Source organism: Geotrypetes seraphini, chromosome 8, assembly GCF_902459505.1.
Source record: "Geotrypetes seraphini chromosome 8, aGeoSer1.1, whole genome shotgun sequence".
NCBI classification, from domain to species: Eukaryota; Metazoa; Chordata; class Amphibia; order Gymnophiona; family Dermophiidae; genus Geotrypetes; species Geotrypetes seraphini.
Genome location: NC_047091.1, coordinates 91,569,265 through 91,590,170, shown reverse-complemented (window position 1 = coordinate 91,590,170; position 20,906 = coordinate 91,569,265). Strand labels below are relative to the sequence as shown.

Here is a 20,906-nt window from a genome sequence, read left to right as displayed (position 1 = left end):
CTTTGCTTTTATGGCTTCATCCTGTTATGAGTATACTATATCAAAAAGAGATAAAAGGATAAATTAACAAGTTAGATTATCTCCATGCCCTTCCAAAATAGCTGGGATCAGTGCAGACTCGGCTGGGTCCAAACGTTATCAGGTTATGCTCATAGGCCAAGGTGGAAATCCAGGTAACCACATCAGATCTCGTTATCATAGTCTGTAGTGCACTTCTTAGGATCATAAGAGGTGAATGGGTTCAAGTCATTCTTGCGTCTTCACTGCACTTCACTTCAGCTCTAGCAGCAAGAAAGGAGATGGAGAGAATCCAATTGAAATGGAAAATAATTAAGGCGCAATTACGGGAGTCAAAATAGAATGAAAATGCATAAAAGCACAATCAAAATCTAGAAATACGCCTGTTAAAATATATATATATACTAATACTGCATAAGTCCATAAAAAAGGTTGAAGTGCAAATCAACAAGTCCATGATTGTGAGGAGGCAAAAATGAAGTTGTAGAAATTCAAAGCCATAAAGATCATCCGGTCATTAGTAGCGACAGTCAATAAGTCTTTGCTGGTAAGTCTTTAAGGTTTCTAGGCACTCATCATATTCCTTCTCTGGTAACAAGGTCTTTCCAATGGGGCTCATCCATCATCTGGATCTCATACCCGTGGAAAATCCTCAGCAAAGATATCTCAAATATCTTTAGCAACTAGCATTAGTCCATAGGTGTGCAAATAAGTCACTAATAGCAGAATTGCAACTGTAATATCAGAAACATTTCATTCAAAAGATTCTCATGTAACAAACAGCGTCATCTGATATGGTAGTTGTCTTACTGAAGCGAATCACAATCAACAAGAAATAATATATGAAATATATATATTGTAGCGTGGCCGGCCCTCGAGGCTTGCGGTAACCGGCCCATGCATAAAATATTCTCCCAGCGTGCTTCCCCAAGAGGGAGGAAGACCCTGTTGTGAATAAATTCTCCTATGTGAATAAAACAGAATGGCCTCACACAAGTAAGTAATGAAATAAAGAAATCAAATTTATTGTTCATCTGAACAGGTCCAAGCAACAATGCATGAAAAGAAAATGGACTCAAAAGATCTTGGCCATAATAATGAAAACAAAATAATACTGTAATTACCAGCCTAGTCTGGATAACTTTCCCAAAGTTCTTTTATCAATGTCCCAGGTATCACAGAGTCTCTGGCAGTCCTTGACTCTCAAAAAGTCTTCCTTGTAAATTGGCAAACAAGCTGTGTCACACTGCAATGTGCAGCGCTGCCCTTTCAAAAGCAGTGGCAGAAGGCTGGCAGATTGGCCAAATCGGCTCCTTGTTACCAAGAGCAAAATAACCCGCCAACCTTTCACTAAGATGCTTGGCAAATCCTGTTCCAGCTTTCAGGATATTCACACCTTATGAAAAGAAATTGCTGAAGTTCTTTTCACAGCAGCCATCTTGGAAAAAAAAAAAACAAACTTCCTAACAAAGCAAACACTTTGCTAACATACATCCCTTTAGCTAGCATGCTCAAGGAAAATCCTTATGCCCAGCAGAAATGGAAACATTCAAAAGTTAACTCAAAAAGCAATTCAAAACTAACTAATATCCATTTCCTCAGATAGTCCCACCTCTGGTAAAGCACTGCAATCCATTGCTTCATATTTTGGGTTTACCAGGGTTGTTCCTTCTGGCTCTGTGTCCAACATTTCAATATCCTTTGGCTCTGGAGGAATTGAAGGCTCCTTCCACCTGAGAGCTTCTCCAGTGTCTCCCCTCCTCCTGGACAACCAGCTCTCCAAATGCTGCAAGGCTGCTGTACCACGCCCAGTCCTACTCAGGGGCTGGGCTTCCTTCAGCTGAGGCTGCCTTCTACCCTGTTTAGCCAGCCTCTTACAAAATGGAGGATTTAAATGGGCCCTGCCAGTTTTCACCAGGCTATGTTCTACAGCAGGTCTGAACACAGCCTGTGCTTCCTGGTCCTGTTCCTGCCTATCAGGGACACAGTGATTACCCCGGACTAGTTTCAGGGGATGTTTTCTCCGGGGTTTAACTGTCACAAGGCCGGCATTGGGCTCGGGTTTGTGACAATATATATTGTTTAGTTTGTTTCCAGCTATGCCTAAGTAGTATCACTAAAAAAACAGAAATTAAAATTTATGTGCTTCAAATTAGAGAATGACACGGGGAAAAAATCTGTCCCCGTCACCGGCCCACCATCCTCTGCACCGCCCCGTCACCGCCGTTCCCTTCACCGCCCCGTCACCGTCATCCCTTTCACCGCCCCGTCACCGCCACTGCCATCCCATTCACCGCCCCGTCACCGTCCCCACTGCATCCATATAAGCCTTAGTACTGTAATATTTAGCTTATTCCTTTCTTATAAATCAAAGTTCCTGCTGCTGAACTAGAGAAAGAGATGTTCAGCTGGCAGGGCTTTGTTTATAAATTTTTATCAACACAACTAATATACTATTTTATCCTAAAGCAAAAAATAAATAAATAAATATAATTTTTTTTTCTACCTTTGTTGTCTGGTTTCTGCTTTCCACATCTTCTCATTGAATTCCTTCCATCCACTGTGTGTCTTCTCTCTGCGTCTTCCATTTGCTGTTACTGTGCCTCTCCCTTACCCCCCCCCCCCCAATTGGTCTAGCACCCATCTTCTTCCCTCCGCTCCCGCATAGTCTGGCATCTGTCTTCTTCCCACTCTGTCTTCCACATTTCCCTTGGGAGTCTGTTCCTCTCCACCCTCCTTCAATGTCTGTTCTATTCCTTTCCACCACCACCCTTCCCTCCCTCCTTTACCATCTGTTCCTTTCTACTACCCTTCAGCTCCTCTCGCGTGGCCTATCTACCTTCCTTCTTCTTATTTTCATGGCACGTTACAATGTAATTTGTGCAAGCCACTGGAGCCTGCAAGCTCGGTCCCTGTCCCATCCCCACAAACCATCTCGCTTCTGTGCTCCTATTTTCTCCATTTCTAATATCTCCCCTATGTATCTGTCATTGCCCCCCCTGTGTCCATATACCATCCCCATGGCATGTCCCCTTTATGTCTCTGTCCCTATGCCCCATGCACATAATTTCCCCTCTTTCTGTTACCTTCCTGTGTCCAGATTTCCCCTATCTTCCCTGTCTCTTCTTTTCAACCCCATCTAGCTTTTTTCCCTCTTTCTTCCCCCCCCCCCTGCTTCTAGCATCTGGCTCACCTGCCAGTCCTTCCCTTTCTTTCCTGCTGTGGGTTTTTCTTTCCGACTTCATCCCCTTGGCCCAGAATCCTTTTCCCTTTCACTCCCTCCTTCCAATTTGAGCCGGGAACACTAGCGATCGCACGGTCCCCGCAGCCACTACCTGCCTGCCCAATCGATCCTAGTGTTTAGCCAGCTCTCTCCCTTCTCCTCACCTTAGTTTATAGGTTTTCTTTTTCGGCGACCTGCACACTTTCCCAAAGAGCCGCGCACGCGCGGCTGCTCAGTGTTCAATCTTCTGCTCTGCTGCAACTTCCTGTTTCCGGTTGCGTCAGAGCAGAAGATTGAAACTGAGCAGCAGCGGGTGCGCGGCTCTCTGATAGCGTGCGGGTCGCCGAAAAAGAAAATCTACAAACTAAGGTGAGGAGAAGGGAGAGAGCTGGCTAAACACTAGAATCGATTGGGCAGGCGGGTGTGAGCTGCGGGGACCGCGCGATCCTTCATGCCTCACTGCGGGGACAAGACCATTCACCGCCCCACGGGCGGTGAATGGCCTTGTCCCCGTCGCCGCAGCGACTGCTAGTTTTCTTCCCCGTTTTCGGCGGGTGACCCGCGGCTAAAATGCGGTGGCTGCGGGTAAACCGCCACCGTGTCATTCTCTACTTCAAATCAAATAAGTATATCTGAAGTATATCTGACAACCTAAAGGAATTATAGCTACAGTGACATATGATGTAAAAATATGTCAAAACATAGCAAGGAATCTGACCTAAATAAAAAGAATGGCACCGCTATAAATTTAAACATATTAACACATAAGTTATATTGAATCATATTAAAGTGAAAATGATAAAACTAAAAAGTAAAATAAAATGCAAAGAAACAGAATAATACACTTTGCTTAAAGCTAGACAAATATTTTTTATAACAAGAAATGAACAACCTATAATGGTATGTCTCTGTTGAAACACTCAAAAACTTGGCTTGGGACTTAAGAAATAAAAAGCAGAAGTTATTCTCACTTCGGTATGTTAGCACAACATTAATTAATATTACCATTTGGGATAGGAGTGGATCAAAAGAACCCTATGCAATATGTTCCAGTTATTGTAGAGACATGAATAATGAAAAAAACAAAAAGAAAATAGCTGCTGATAATTTCAAGTTTAAAGAAATAGAGCACTACATTTCCCTAAACACAGACACATCAACCAGGAAGTAGCTATGTATGTTTGTGTAACGGAAAAAAAAAGAAGCAGCATAACTCATTTCTTAAACTTTGATCACAGACAAAGAATAAGGTTTGAAACGTTGTGGTGAGTAGTGAAAAAATAAGTTTTCTTTCTTTATATTGATAATTATAGTGAGTGCTCATAAATGGAAATCCACTTGTATTTCCAAAAACATTGAAATTGACATATGACATAATACAACAAATAATAACTCATGTACTGGGAAACGGACAGACATTAATTGCTAGCAAGTATTAAGGTAGCGCCCCTCTTGTATAATTTTTTATTTTTTATTTTTTTTAGAGTACTCATAAAAATCATTAGGTGTTCTCTTAAAATGCACTGTAGAAAGTCTGCTGTTTTCCCTAACTCTAGAAAACAAATAATCGTTAGTAATGGGAAAAAGTAAGGTGATGGGAAACGCCCATATTAAAAATCCCAGACCTAGAAAGACAAAGGGTGCGTTTATTTTTACATTGCCAGTTATCATACTTAATGCCTGTTAGTTATTTGGTTAGACATAATCACTTGTCACGAATCCTTCCTATCTACATACACGAATCCTTTCTATCTACGTACACTATCTTTCTATGAACTTCAATAATCTGCTTATATATTCCCTTCATTGCCAATCTAACATAACACTTTCTATTGACTTCTGGTATTTGTCCCTTATCCCTTCTTTCCAATACTCTTTGTCTTTATATATAAAAACAATAGTGATCCAAATCTTTTCTGTAATTTTGTTCTTCTCTTTCTCAAAAATAATCCTTTATAATCCAGCAAACTTATATGAAATAAATAATTGTTTTAATGAAAGCTTATGGTAACATTGAAACGCAGTTAAAATATACTTCCTCTTTCAGTCTCATTCAATCTCATCCCCCTCACCCCCCCCCCCCAGTTTTTTTTTTTTCTTTTCCCTGGTTCGTGACCACAAAAGAACAGGAAACAAAAACCACGAGAGTAATGCTTTCGCTTTCTCATAAAGTGCCATATATTACACAGGCCAGTACACAAGCGATAGCTAAAATATAAATCAAACAGCATAAACGGACAAACAAAGGAAGCCATCAGGCAGCATGACAAGCTGAAAATATGACAGTAAAACCCAACTCAGAGCTGTGCCAAGGCTAGAAGACCCCTCTTGTTAGTAGCGAAGAAATAAACCCATAAAAACTGAACTACCGTATTTTCGCGGATATAACGCGCGCGTTATACGTGATTTTACGTACCGCGCATACCCCTCGCGCGTTATATGCCTGAGCGCGGTATAGAAAAGTTTTTAAACATAGTTCCCACCCCGCCCGACGCCCGATTCACCCCCCCAGCAGGACCGCTCGCACCCCCACCCCGAACGACCGCTCGCACGCGCTCCCACCCGCACCCGCATCCACGATCGGAGCAAGAGGGAGCCCAAGCCCTCTTGCCCGGCCGACTCCCCGACGTCCGATACATTCCCCCCCCCGGCAGGACCACTCGCACCCTCACCCCGAAGGACCGCCGACTCCCCAACAATATCGGGCCAGGAGGGAGCCCAAACCCTCCTGGCCACGGCGACCCCCTAACCCCACCCCGCACTACATTACGGGCAGGAGGGATCCCAGGCCCTCCTGCCCTCGACGCAAACCCCCTCCCCCCAACGACCGCCCCCCCCAAGAACCTCCGCCCGTCCCCCAGCCGACCCGCGACCCCCCTGGCCGACCCCCACGACACCCCACCCGCCTTCCCCGTACCTTTGTGTAGTTGGGCCAGAAGGGAGCCCAAACCCTCCTGGCCACGGCGACCCCCTAACCCCACCCCGCACTACATTACGGGCAGGAGGGATCCCAGGCCCTCCTGCCCTCGACGCAAACCCCCTCCCCCCCAGCCGACCCGCGACCCCCCTGGCCGACCCCCACGACCCCCCCACCCCCCTTCCCCGTACCTTTGGAAGTTGGCCGGACAGACGGGAGCCAAACCCGCCTGTCCGGCAGGCAGCCAACGAAGGAATGAGGCCGGATTGGCCCATCCGTCCTAAAGCTCCGCCTACTGGTGGGGCCTAAGGCGCGTGGGCCAATCAGAATAGGCCCTGGAGCCTTAGGTCCCACCTGGGGGCGCGGCCTGAGGCACATGGGCCAAACCCGACCATGTGCCTCAGGCCGCGCCCCCAGGTGGGACCTAAGGCTCCAGGGCCTATTCTGATTGGCCCACGCGCCTTAGGCCCCACCAGTAGGCGGAGCTTTAGGACGGATGGGCCAATCCGGCCTCATTCCTTCGTTGGCTGCCTGCCGGACAGGCGGGTTTGGCTCCCGTCTGTCCGGCCAACTTCCAAAGGTACGGGGAAGGGGGGTGGGGGGGTCGTGGGGGTCGGCCAGGGAGGTCGCGGGTCGGCTGGGGGGGAGGGGGGTTTGCGTCGAGGGCAGGAGGGCCTGGGATCCCTCCTGCCCGTAATGTAGTGCGGGGTGGGGTTAGGGGGTCGCCGTGGCCAGGAGGGTTTGGGCTCCCTTCTGGCCCAACTACACAAAGGTACGGGGAAGGCGGGTGGGGGTGTCGTGGGGGTCGGCCAGGGGGGTCGCGGGTCGGCTGGGGGACGGGCGGAGGTTCTTGGGGGGGGGCGGTCGTTGGGGGGAGGGGGTTTGCGTCGAGGGCAGGAGGGCCTGGGATCCCTCCTGCCCTTAATGTAGTGCGGGGTGGGGTTAGGGGGTCGCCGTGGCCAGGAGGGTTTGGGCTCCCTCCTGGCCCGATATTGTTGGGGAGTCGGCGGTCCTTCGGGGTGAGGGTGCGAGTGGTCCTGCCGGGGGGGGGGGGATGTATCGGACGTCGGGGGGGGGCATCAGGCTTTCAGGATGGGGACAGACCTTCAAGGGGGGACAGGACTTCAAGGGAGGACAGTGCACGGAAAGTCAGGGGGGGTGAACGGAGAGTCGGGACAGCGCACGGAAAGTCAGGGCAGTGCACGGAAGTCAGGGGGGGTGAACGGAGAGTCGGGACAGCGCACGGAAAGTCAGGGCGGGCGAAAGGAGAGTCGGGCAGCATGCGCGTTATATGCCTGAGCGCGGTATAGAAAAGTTTTTGTACATATCATGGTGATTTCTGCGCGCTATACCCCTGTGCGCGTTTTACAATGGTGCGCGTTATATCCGCGAAAATACGGTAATAAGCCAAAACCCATACAAAATAGTGGCCACACATGAGAATACCACGTACATTAATAAAATCCAAGAAGACAACATATCATGCTTAAATAAAGAAAGCTGGGCAAGGTAAGATGTTATGTCAGTGAAAGCAACGTCATAAGCAAGCAGTATCGTGACATCATTAGGGGCTAAATAGCACAAAGCACAAGGCAGAGAAGAAGTATATACTTTCCGCTCAACAATGGTAGAAAATATGGGGTAGAATGAGGAACAGCAAATAGGATTGTCTAAGTAACAGCTTAACAGAAAACCGGTGAAAAACCTATGGAAAGTGAGGGAAGGGAGGAGGAAAAATAGCAGGAAGGGAAAACCGAGAATAACAATGCTGGCTTGGAGACAAAGGGATAGGTGCTGGAAAGGCAGGGGAAGGCACCGGATCAACAGAGCATGGCAAGCAACCGGGGAGGGACATGTTAAAAACATAGGTGGCCAAAACTGCTGGACTAAACTGATAAGTTAACGTTCTCTTAACCTTTTTCACAGCCCCTGACTCACCATATGAGCACAGGGCACGAGCCAATTTGGGGTAAGACATCAATTTACTATTGCCCTTCAGAATGCCCCAAAGGCTGCTAGACGATCCATATTTAAGGAGGAAAATTGAAAAGTTCCCTCGGCTTTATTAACCCACCAAATGCAGTCATTTAGGGCTCCACTGAGCAGGAGGGCCAGAAGGAACTGGTATAGGCAGAGAAGTGGTTTCTTGTGAGTAAGAGCAAAATATCCATGTGCAAGATCTTGGGTGGGCCCTGGGCGGGCCTGGGGCAGGAAAAACCGAAGGCTGAAATGCAAGAATAGAAGAAGTAGGAAAAAGGGATGGGAGGCAGATGGAATCAGGAGGGCTAGGGCTAGGGGCAGAGGACAAATAATCAAGGCTAGCACTGGCAGACAGAGAAGTATAAGACAGGGAATTCCTAATGTCAGCAACAGTAGCGGGAGAAATCAGACATAGCGGGCATTCATGTGCAAGATTTGGGTTTCCAAGACAGGAACACTGCTTAGCCACAGTTTCCTGTAAAGTGGGGGAAAGTGGGGACGGGGTGCATTGCTGTTGAATGGTTTCACAGATGTCATCTAATGCCTGAGACATAGTGGCGCATGTGTTGTAAGAGTGCGATCTGCTTGCCATTGCACCTGTTGTGCAACGAGAGGTAGAGAGACAGGGTTAGGGTTAGGAGTATGCGCTGGGGAAAGCAAAGGGGCAGTTGACAGTGGCAGAGAGGGGTACAAACGGGAGAACTGAGATGCTAGCAGCAAAAGTGGAGAAGCATGAGGATAAGGGGGTGGGTCCAGTACAGTGGTATCAATGCAATTATGTAGCATAGGAAATGAGGCTGGGTGGGAGACTGCAGGAGCAGGCAACATGGGAGAAATAAACAATATATCCAACTACAAACTCTACGATTAACAAACTAATGAGTCTAAAAAGAAAACTAATAAGGCCTTTACTAACAACATAAGAAAGAAAGAATACTTACAAAATGATGCAATGTGATCACATAAGAGTAGGAACCTTTGTAGCAATAGATCAGGTGTGGCCCGAGATCACAGAAACAGCATAACCACCAGTCAAAGCTGGTTCAACAGTCACACCATAACAGCGGTAGACCTAATAGTTTGGTGGGTTTTTGGGGGGGGTTTTTGTTTGATATAAGAACATAAGAAGTTGCCCCCGCTGAGTCAGACCAGAGGTCCATCTTGCTCAGCGGTCCGCTCCCGCGGCGGCCCATCAGGCCTAGTGCCTGAACAGTGGTCCCTGATTAATTTTGTAACTTACCTCTAATCCCATCCCTATAATGTACCTCTACTCTTATCTGACCCAAGACCACAAGAAATAAATCAACCAGCAATCGAATCAGTGTCTATACCAAGAAAAGAGTGTTGAAAGGAAGTAAAAATAAGATTTATAAGAAAAATAAAGCTGTCTAGGCCTACCCCGAGATAGAGACCTCACACTCTATATACTGGTATCAATCAATAAGTATATTTATTAACAAATCAGTAACAGCTTACAAGAATAAATCATTCAGCATATAGAGTAACATAATGTGATCTTCAGGCCTGAGGATCCTTTGATGTCTGTTCTGCTTACTTCCTCTTAAAGGCCTGTTTTTATACATTTCTTGGTGGCCAGCATCACGTTGCTCTAATCACATGATAAATCTTTATTGATTATTTCTTACACGTCATTACATTTGTTAATTTATTAATTAGTTCATAATATCTGTGTTACACCATATGCATGTTCTGTTTACATTACATTACATTAGTGATTTCTATTCCGCTTGTGCCTTGCGGTTCTAAGCGGATTACAAGTTAGAAGACTGGACATTTCCAGTAGCATTGCAGTACATATAATCAAGAATGCGTTAAGTTACAATTGTTGTTCTGGACTTTTCCAGGATAAATTGGTAGTAGATAGTAGATAGTGATAGGTTGTTTAGACGAATAGAGATAATATTGTCCGGATTCTGTTGTTTAGAAGAATAGAGATAATACTGTCCGGATTCGGGTGTTGCTGGTGGTGGTGTTAGGGTAGTCATGAGAGCATTTTTTAATACTTTTGTGAGGTTATGATGATGGGAAGTGTTTTTTGAAGAGATGAGTTTTGATTTCTTTTCGGAATGCTTTAATGTCTTTTGATTTGGTCAGTAGATTGGTGATGGTAGTATCGATCTTTGCTGCCTGTGTCGCTAAAAGGCTGTCATATAGTTTCTTTCGTCGTGTTCCTTTGAGAGGGGGGTGAGTGAATAGGCTCTGAGTTCTCCTTAATCTGTGTGAGAGGTTACGGTGTAGTCTGTTGTTTAGGTAGCTGGGTGCTGTTCCATGTATTACTTTGTATAGTAGACAGTAGAATTTGAACTGGGATCTTGCTTTTATTGGTAGCCAGTGTGAGTCTAGGTATGCTTTGGTGATGTGGTCATATTTGCCTAGTGAGTAGATGATTCTGAGGGCTGTGTTCTGAACTGTCTGTAATTGTTTTATCATGTAATTTGGGCATGATAGGTATAGGCTGTTACAGTAATCTACAATACTCAGTACTAGGGATTGTACTAATATCTTGTATTGATCTTTGTTGAAGAATTTTCTTATTTTTCTTAGGTTACGTATTGTGAAGAATGCTCTTTGGATGATTTTGTGGATTTGAGACTGCATTGTGCAGTTTCTGTCTAGTAGAATTCCCAGGATCTTGAGTGTGCTTTGCAATGGGTACTTGATTGTATTTACTTCTAGTTCTGTGAGAGATGGTTTTTTTTCCCTTTCCAGTAGTAGGAATTTAGTTTTTTCCGAGTTCAGTTTTAGTTTATGACTTGACATCCATTTTTCTACCGTTTCCATTATCATTTTCAGGTGGTTTGTGGATAAGGGGTCTTGAATATTAAAGGGGAGGAGGATAGTTATATCATCTGCGTAGCTGAATGATACTGTGTTTAGGGCGTCTAGGGTTATGCCTAGGGATGCTATGAAGAGGTTAAATAATATGGGTGACAATGGTGATCCTTGTGGTACTCCACATGGGTTTGACCATGGGTCGGATATGTGCTCTTTTGATTTGACTTTGTATGTTCGTGTTTTGAGGAAGCTTTGGAACCATTTGTGAACATTACCTGAGATTCCTATTGCGTCTAATATCTGGAGTAGTGTGTGATGGTCAACTAGGTCGAATGCCGCAGAAAGATCGAGTTGAATGAGAAGCAGCTTGTTTCCTTTGCTAGAAATCTATCTTTTCCCGTATATGCCCCTTTAATCTACCACATCAGCAATTTCAAGCCTGCCAATCACAGGATATTCTTGCAAAATAATGTATTTTTATATTCTTGGTTAAGACATGTTCTCATCCTTCTCAGATCCATTTCCCTGGCATTACAGCAGATATGACACCAGTTGCCATGTAAAAGAATAAGTTTTGTTTCACTCGCTCATTTTTCGCTTGGCTTGCTGATTTCAGCAAGCATAGATTGTGCAAAGGCTTGACAGTTTTAGTCAGAGCATTCTCAGCCATCTTAGGCCTTTAGTTGTGTTTATTGGCCTAATACGTTAGGGGATTTTCAGGGAAGGCTCTTCACCTGTCACCTGTACAGGACTCTCGCGCTCTCTCTCTCTCCTCCCTTCTCACTACCTGCCTGGAGGGACTGCCTAGGAGGGGGGGGAGGCCTGCCTACATGCCCACTCCCTACCTGCCTGCCAGCCACTAGGCCTGTCTGCCCTGTCCCGGCCTACCACTAGATTACCAGAGGGGGGACAGGGTACAGAGCCTGGCAGGGAGGGGGGGACAGGTTGCAAAGCTTGGCAGGGAGAATTTGGTTCAGAATGTTTTTTTTTCCTCCTCTAAATCTAGGGTGCGTCTTAGGGTCTGATGCGTCTTATGGAGTGAAAAATAGGGTAGCTAAAAGGAAATATTTGTAAACTATAAAGAGTTTTACCTCATGCAAAATTGTCATTTCTTTAATAAGACATTAACTATTTTTTTCTGAGACCCTCCAAGTACCTACAAATCCAAAATGTGGCCCTGCAAAGGATTTGAGTTTGAGGCCACTGCTGTAGAGTGAGTCAATGTGTTTAGGAGCCACTAGAATATGCAATGGGGGGGCTCCCAATTTTAAAACAGTCTTATGTAAAAGATTATGAAGAGAGAGTCTGAGTAGGGCTCTAGGTACCTCATCAAAATCTAGAGCAACAAGTAATGGATCAGGGTTAGACTCTAGATCAACTGGGAGAGCTTGATCCAGCTGTTTAAATGTCAAAGATTAAACTGTCTGTTGGAGATGGGTCTGAAGGAATCCCATAACACTCTGGGGCAGATAACCCTGGTTCAGACCCATTATGCATCGACAGATACGAGTTCAAATGACCAATCCTTGGAGATTTGCATCGAGAAGGAATCTGGCACTGTAAACATGATGATTATGATGCTTATTGGAGTGCCGAGAAGAATTTCTAGTACGCTCACAGTACCGGTCAGTCCAAAAAATGTAGAGAACTTAATTTTTGATGGAGAATGAGATCTAGTATCATAAGGCCTTGAAAAAGCATGCTCAGACTGGGCCATTACCAAAGGAGGTGCATGCAGTGGCGATGGATGCGTTTGCAACAATACAGCCAGCTCCTTCTGAAGCAGCTCACAAAGTTAGTCTGGTACAGATGGCACCAGTACTGTGTCCAGAGCAATTGGTACAGATAGTGCGGCAAAATGTTCAGACGTTGGTGACGATGAAGAGACATGCTCAGAGGTGACAGCCTGCACCTAGGGGGTGCACTGCCTGCATCAACATTTTGACTTACTGTAGTCAGCGATGCATGGTGTGAATGGGAAGAATACTTCTCAGCCTGTTTCTCTGATGGCGGTACCGAGTCCAACATCAAGGTGGTGTCGATGCCAACATCAGTATCGACAGTACCGGTAGAGCAGCAGGATCCATTAAGGAAGATGAAGACCGCAGAATTTCCAAAAAGCTTTTCCTGTTGGATCCACCAAGCCTTCAGAGAACGTGATTGAAGTGTAAGACAGCGTATACAAGAGTCCACCCGATGGTCAGGGCACTACTTGTGCTGATCAGTGACTGAAATGGTCCCGTTGCACCATTAAAACCGCTAGAAGGCTTCAACAAGGAAACCAGCAAAAGAGGTCAAAAGAAGCAATGTTTGCCAATGGTAGAGGTACACATTCCTTCAAAAATGACTCAAAGCCTGTCAAAGAAAAAAGGGCAGCTGAAAGGCCGAAGGCCAATAACATTAATATAAGGAAAAGGAAAAACCCAGAATAAACGAAGCACTAAACTACACTCGAAAGTAAAAAAATACTGAAGAAAAAAAGAAAAAAATGCACAAGACGACACTGAAAAGTTAAAGTATATGCACTAAAGGAGTTTCCAAAAACACAGCTGCTTCGTTCTGCGAAAAATGAAGAACTGATGATCCCACAAGCAGACATCGAGCAGGAAGGCACTCATGCACGTGCAGTACAGGCCACCTCAAGGCTTCTGAAGAATTAATGTGATACTACACTTTTAGACTGTGGATGATATCAGCCATCTGTGAGAATATGCTGCCTGCTTGTCCTAAGATAACTACAGTGGAACCTTGGTTTACGAGCATAATTAGTTCCAGAAGCATGCTCGTAAGCCATATTGCTCATGTATCAAAGCGAGTTTCCCCATAGGAAGTAAGGGAAGCTCGCTTGATTGGTTCCACCTCTCCCCCCCCAATGACGCTGCTACCCCCCCCATTCGAACCGGCATTGCTCTCCCCCCGAACCCCCCCCAAGAACCGGCATCACAACACCCCCCCTGCTGCTCGAACTGGCATCGCCCCCCCCCCCCCCCCCCGAGAACCAGCATCGCACCCCCGTGCTGGAAGCAGCATCCCCCACCCATCCAAACAAGCCCCTTACCCCATATGGCACCGGCACACAGCACCAACCCACAGGACGTGCTGGTGCAAGTGAAGGAAGATCCCGCCTCTTGCCTGGGTTGGGCCTTGAGCATCTACGCATGCTCAAGGCCTTCTGGCACTCGTTCTCTCTCTCATTTCCTTCTCCTCCTCCCTGCATCCTCCCAGGTCCTGACACCTCTCAGCTTCATCCCTTGCCCGCCCCTATGGATCTGCTAAGCCTGTCCTTCATCAGCTGCTGTAGCCATAAATACATGCTGTCTGCAGCTGTCCTGGAACCTTTCCTCTGCCACATCCTGCCTCTGAGCAAGCAGAAGTTGCATCAGCAGGGGGAAGGGGAGGGAAAGATGTAACAGAGGAATACTTCTGGTGCCAGCTGCAGACAGCTTATATTTGTAGCTGCTGCAGCTAGCAAACAACACAGGTATGGAAGCGTTGCAAAAGAGAGGGAGAGACAAAAGCAGGAGAGATGTTTGGACTCAGCCTGCAAACCCCAGATGCCCAGTCCAATTTTTTTAGTCGCCATGGTAACATGACACCTGGGGTTTGCCAAGTCCTAATTTGGAGTGTGTATAAAATTATGAAATGCTACTGGTCAGGAATATAAAATCATTAAAGGGGAAGTTACCAAGCTTTATTAGGGAAACAACTCATGTTTATCTGCCTCTTAATGAGAGACTTAAAAAGGACTTTACACAGGTTGTCTTTCCCTAATGCAACATTACCTAAGTCACTGCAAGCAATGTAAAAATGAGATGGAAAAATGAAAATGCACATAAAGCAGCTCATTACTATGTACACTTCCCCCTCCTTATTTGCGGTTTCAACATTCACAGTTTCAATTATTCGCGATTTTCCCCCCAGACACCCACCCCCCAGAATTGCTCGTTGGCAGCCCGCATCGAATAAAAACGGCCCCGGGACTTGGATCAGGGCAAGGAGGGAGGCGATCGGAGGAGGAGGGGGGAGAGCAGCTGCCCCAGGAGAATGGACCTTACCGGATGGTCTAGCAGTGGCGCGGGACAGGAGCGATCTTCCTACACTCCTGCCCCATGCAGAGCCATACTACGAGTTCCTGTGGTCTCACGAGACCACAATGGAGAGTTCCCTGTTGTAGTCTCATGAAACCACGGGAACTCCCAGCATGGCTCTGCACGGGGTAGGAGTGCAGGAAGATCACTCCTGCCCCGCATCACCGCTAGATCATCAGGTAAGGTCCGGGAGTGAGTCAGAGACCAGCCCACAAGTTTTTACGAATTTTCCCTATTCGCGGGCCAGCTCTGCCCCCAACCCCCACAAATAGGGAGGGAGAAGTGTAACTGCTACATCATGGCTTGCAGTGTGCCCATAACAATAGCTAGTAAAATAGCCACAGTATTGCAGTTAATTTATTGCCTGGGAACTAGTGCTGCCCGATTCACGATTCGAATCGGTTCACCGATTCACTTCGGGTGAATCAATTCAAAACAAACAAACAAACAAACAAACAAAAAAATTGACTTCCCGATTCGGCTGATCCTCCCCCCTCTCCCCCTAAAGCAGGAGCGGCAGTGCTGCTCTTGCTGGACGGCCGCTGCCACACCTGCTTTAGAGGGCGAAGGGGGAGGGTCAGTTGGGAAGTGCTGCTGTCGGCTTCCCCCCGGCATCCCTGCACCGTTTACCGTTGAGGAGCAACCTGCAGACAAGATCGCGGTGCTAGCGATCTTTGCACTGCTTCTGAGCTGTTTCCTCCGCTGCGATCCTGCCTCTGATGTCAGAGGAGGGGCGGGACCGTGGCAGAGGAAACAGCTCCGAAACAGTACAAAGATCGCTAGCACCGCGATCTTATCTGCAGGCTGCTTCTCAATGGTAAACGGTGCGGGGGGAAGCCGGACACCAGTGGGAGGCCAGGGGGAACACGCAGGCAGGCAGGCCTGCCTTCAGGAGTGGGATGCAGGTTTTTAAAGGGGGGGACAGGCAGGCAGGCCTTCAGGGGAGATGCAGGCCTTCAAGGGGGGGGAGACAAGCCTTCAAGGGGGAAACAGGCCTTTAGGGGTGGGGTACAGACCTTCAGGGGACGGGGTCCTGGTGTATAAGTACACGGAGGGAGGGAGGGAGGGAAAGGGGAGTTCAAAGAGAAGTGCATATGCCGGACTTTGGGGGGGGAAGAAATAATGGGTTTGAAAATAGAGGAGAGGGGGAGAGATGATGGACAATGGGATTTAGGGAGGGAAGGAACAGAAAGGGAGAGAAGTTGGACACAAGGGATGGTGTGGGGGGGATAGAGATACTGGACAGGAAGGTAGTTGGGAAAAGAGAGGGAGACATGGTGGACCCTGGGGTGGTGGGGAAGGAGGGAGAGATGCTGGATGAAAGGGAGTTAAGAAAAGATGGATCTGTGAAGGGAGATGAAAAAAAGATGCCAGACCTCCTGGGGAGGGAAGGGAAACAGAAGGGGAGGACAGAGATGGCAGATGGATGGTTAGCATGGAGAAAGAAGAAAGAAGGAGACCCTGGCAAGCAAGTTATCAGAAGACAACCAGAGCCTGGGAGCAACAAAATTTGAATAATGACCAGACAACAAAAGGTAGAAAAACTAATTTTATTTTCCATTTTGTGATTACAATATGTCAGATTTGAAACGTGCATCCTGCCAGAGCTGGTGTTAGACCGCAAACATGAGCTAGTATTTAACAGAGAGAGGAAAATTCATTTTTTAAATTTTGTTTACACCACAGCGCCAGTGTGGGTAGGAGAGGGCAAAGGGGGTGAAGAGGCTATAAAATAAACCCACCAGGATGTTTGAAAAAAAAAAAAAAAAAAAAACCCACACCCAATTGCGCAGGAAAATCGAATCGAATTGAAAAACCAACTCAACAGGCTGAAGTCGAATCGAATTTTTTTTCCTGAATCGGGCAGCACTACTGGGAACATCATGTCACCAAGCCACAGCTCAATGCTTCTAGGTTACTTTGTATTTAGCATTGTAAATCAAAATATGCTATATTATGTTTATACTGTAACTTATTTGACTTCTTTTGATTCAATTAAAAAAAATTGTACTGATGCAAACATGTTTGTCTTTCTATTTTTTCTTATAATAGGACCCCTCCCCAAAGCTGAATGCTTCTCTACAGCCCCCCACAAAGGGCTATATTCACTAAGCAAACCGATTGTGTACTGATTGTTTTGCGTCCACTTAACTATCAAATTTCCCTCTGGCCTGATTCACTTACCTCTCCTGCGATCCGCTTGGAATCCTTGCATGCAAATGAGGTGAAATGCATGCAAATTCGATAGCAACCTGATTCACTACACCAAATTTCCGATCCGACTGGGCTGGCCATTCACCTGAAAAAGCGACTGCTGGGGACCAGTCGAAAATGTCTTTCCGACTGGAAGCCCTACTCTCTGCCCTGCAATCTCTCCTGTCTGCTCGCCCCGAATGCTACCCTGCTCTGCCCTGCTATCTCTGCTGCTTGCCCTCATGCTGCCCTGCTCTGCTTCGATCTTCCCCTGCCGCATTGCCGTTCTCCTGCCCTTCCCAGAAGCTCTCCTGCCCTTCTTCGCCCAGCGAGCCCGTGGTTTTAACCCGCGGGTTTAAAGCGGGTTAAAACCACATGCTCCATTTATCTTTTTGTGAGGGCAGCAGCTGGCAAGAGCGGAACCAGCTTTTAGGAGCCATGCGGGTTGGGGTCAGTGGAGGTGGTGGCGTTTCCCCGAAGTCAAAAGTAAAAAAAAAAAAGATTGCTGCTCCTATGGTCTGCGCATGCGCGAGCCGTGCAGGTAGATATGGGCGTTCCAACGATCATCCTCATCTGCATGTTTAAGTTTACTGAATTAGTCGGACCTACCGGGATCGGGACCCGATCGGGCAGGTTAGTGAATCCAGCCCAAAGTGAGTCCTGGCTCATTTCCCCACCCCAGTCCTCTACAAGTGGTTAGGTATTACAATCTAGAGTTAGGCATACTGGTTAACTTGAGGATATTGGATACATAAATATAATGCTCAGCTTATGATTTAAAACATATTTCTTACCTGTTTTTCTTATGGTATAGTGTATTTATAAAGTTTTGCAAATCTAAACAAGTTAATTTAGGACACCAACTAGACTTCTTGCATCTTACAAAGATTTTTCAGTTAAAAATTTAAGATGTTAAATTTGATTATAACTTGCTTCCATTTGGGGAAGCATTTTCTCCAATTAAAAAAAACATTCTGAAAATGTAAAAAAAAAAAAAATAAAAAAAAAGAACAAGACATTTTTAGTGATGTTTTGAAGCTTCACTCTTCATAAACTGAAGAACGTTAATTCTGTGATTTATCAGTTCTGCACACAATCCTCATCTTCCTCCTACACACAGCAGTCAAACAAGAAACCTATGTCAACATACGATCACTCTAGCAGTACTAACAAGGAAGCGGGAGGGAGGGGGGGATACTGGACTGCTGGAAGAGTCAGGCTAAAGGTTTGCCAAAGGCAGTTTATTAAAACCATAAACCATGGGCTAGCCCAGGAAGTAGTGGATGATGCAGAGGAAGATGAAATGGGCCATATGAAGGTATACAATAAAATAATAGAATACAATATAGAAATTAGTTGGAAAAATAGGAATAAGTTGATCAATGAAGGAAACAGAAGAAGCCCTATAAAATCATTGGGAATAGAAAATGTATAAAGACAGGTTTTTGAAAAACAACCCTTTTCGTATATATTTTCCTTTTTTTTTTTTTTTAATAACACACATCCCAATTAATCTCTCATATACCCACACAGTAAATATAAATGCAGCATCTACTTTCCAGGCACAAACTTATGGATTAAAAACACTATAACATACGTAACCTCCCTCGCCCCTACTAAAAAAGAACCAAGAACTAACCAAAGTAGCTTGGAGAAACCTAATAAAACAATACAAAGCCAAACTTAAAGAAAAACGAAGAGCTTACTACTCCAAACTAATAGGCACAGAATCCATTGACACAAAGAAACTCTTCCAACTCGTGAAAAGCCTCACAGACACTCAGCCATTCCTAGCCACTCAAGGAATCCAACCTCCAACGGCCACCCAACTAGCAGACCACTTCAAGAACAAGATCGCTACCATCAGAGCCTCCTTCTCCAATTCACCGACCCTCCTAGAAGAGATCATAATAAACCCAATAACTGATGAAGCCACTGCAGCCGACAGACACTGGTCCAACTTTAAAAAGGTGCAATGGTGGGACTTTAACCAACTCTACAATAAATATAGTCGAGCCTCATGCGACCTGAATAATTGCCCCTCATATTTACTAACAAATGCCTCCCCCAAATTTAGAGCATGCCTATTGCAATGGATCCAAACAACGCTCACGGAAGGCCAATTCCCACAAGACCTAGGAGAAATCATAGTCACTCCAATACTGAAAGACCACAAAGGACCAATAGACACCCCTTCCAACTACCGACCCATAGCCTCTATTCCATTTTATGTTAAACTAATAGAAGGTCTGGTTGCCCAATACCTCACCAACTACCTTGAAGACCACAACTTACTCCACCCAACTCAATCAGGGTTCAGATCCAACCACAGCACTGAGACACTGCTAGCCTCCCTTCTAGATACAGCCCGACAACACCTTAGCAAAGGAAGAAGGATGCTGATAATTCAACTAGACCTCTCAGCCGCATTTGACCTGGTTGACCACAGTATACTTCTTCAGATATTAGAAGCAATAGGGATCTCGGGCGGAGTATACAATTGGTTCCAAGGATTCCTCAAAACAAGAACATACAGAGTAAAAACAAAAGATCTAATATCGGAAACCTGGACCAATCCCTGCGGAGTACCTCAAGGTTCACCACTCTCACCCATGCTCTTCAATGTCTTCATCGCCTCCCTTGGTACCCTATTAGACAAACTCAAAGTAACCTCATTCAGCTATGCAGACGATATAACCATACTCCTTCCCTTTGACTCACAAGACCCCACTACAACAGATAACCTGGTAAAAACCCTAGAAATAGTGGAAAACTGGATGACAGAACACAAACTGAAGCTCAATCCAGACAAAACTAAATTTCTACTGCTTGAAAAAGACAAAACCCCTTCGATAACAGAACTAGAAATAAAAACCACCAAATATCCTATACAGACCACTCTCAAACTCCTTGGAGTAACAGTAGATAGATGTTGCACTCTTCAGGTGCAAATCAACAAAATCACACAAAAAGCATTCTTTACCATGCGCAACCTTCGCAAAATTAGAAAATTCTTCGGCAAAGAACAATACAGACTCATAGTTCAATCCCTAGTCCTAAGTCTACTGGACTATTGCAATATCCTCTACCTTCCTTGTCCCACCTACCTAATAAAACAACTACAGACTGTCCAGAACACTGCCCTCAGACTGATCTATTCCCTTCGAAAATTTGACCACATCACCAACGCCTTCCTAGATTCACACTGGCTTCCAATACAAGCCCGCATCCAATTTAAGCTATATTGCATAATATTCAAAACATTAAACGGAACGGCACCCTCCCACTTAAACAACCGCCTAAATAGGAACCTCTATTCCAGACAAAGGAGAACCCAGTCCCCTTTCTCCTACCCCCCTTATAAAGGAACTAAGCGCAAAAAGATGTACGACAACCTACTAGCAACACATGCAGCTAAATTGGACCCCTCCATCACCAACCTACTGACAGCTTCAACTGACCTCAAAGCTTTTCGAAAAGAAATCAAAACCATACTATTCAAGAAACACATTCTAATTTCCTAACCCCACTCCTCTCCCCTCTCTCCCCTTCTTAGGATCCTCCCTTCAACATGTGATTTAGACCTAACGCCTTTAACTGTATTCCTCTTCCTGAAAACGTCCAGCTATCGTTTAGATGTATTAGGCCCTACGTCGTTAATTGTATTCCTATTCCTGGAAATGTCCAGTTA

General features: G+C 45.7%; 1 protein-coding gene across 3 annotated transcripts in view; it reads right to left on the bottom strand.

The window, feature by feature from the left end:
* ACSBG2 (acyl-CoA synthetase bubblegum family member 2) overlaps positions 1–20,906 on the bottom strand; it is a 201,334-nt gene that overhangs the window by 179,427 nt on the left and 1,001 nt on the right. The gene's annotated exons all lie outside the window — the stretch shown is intronic.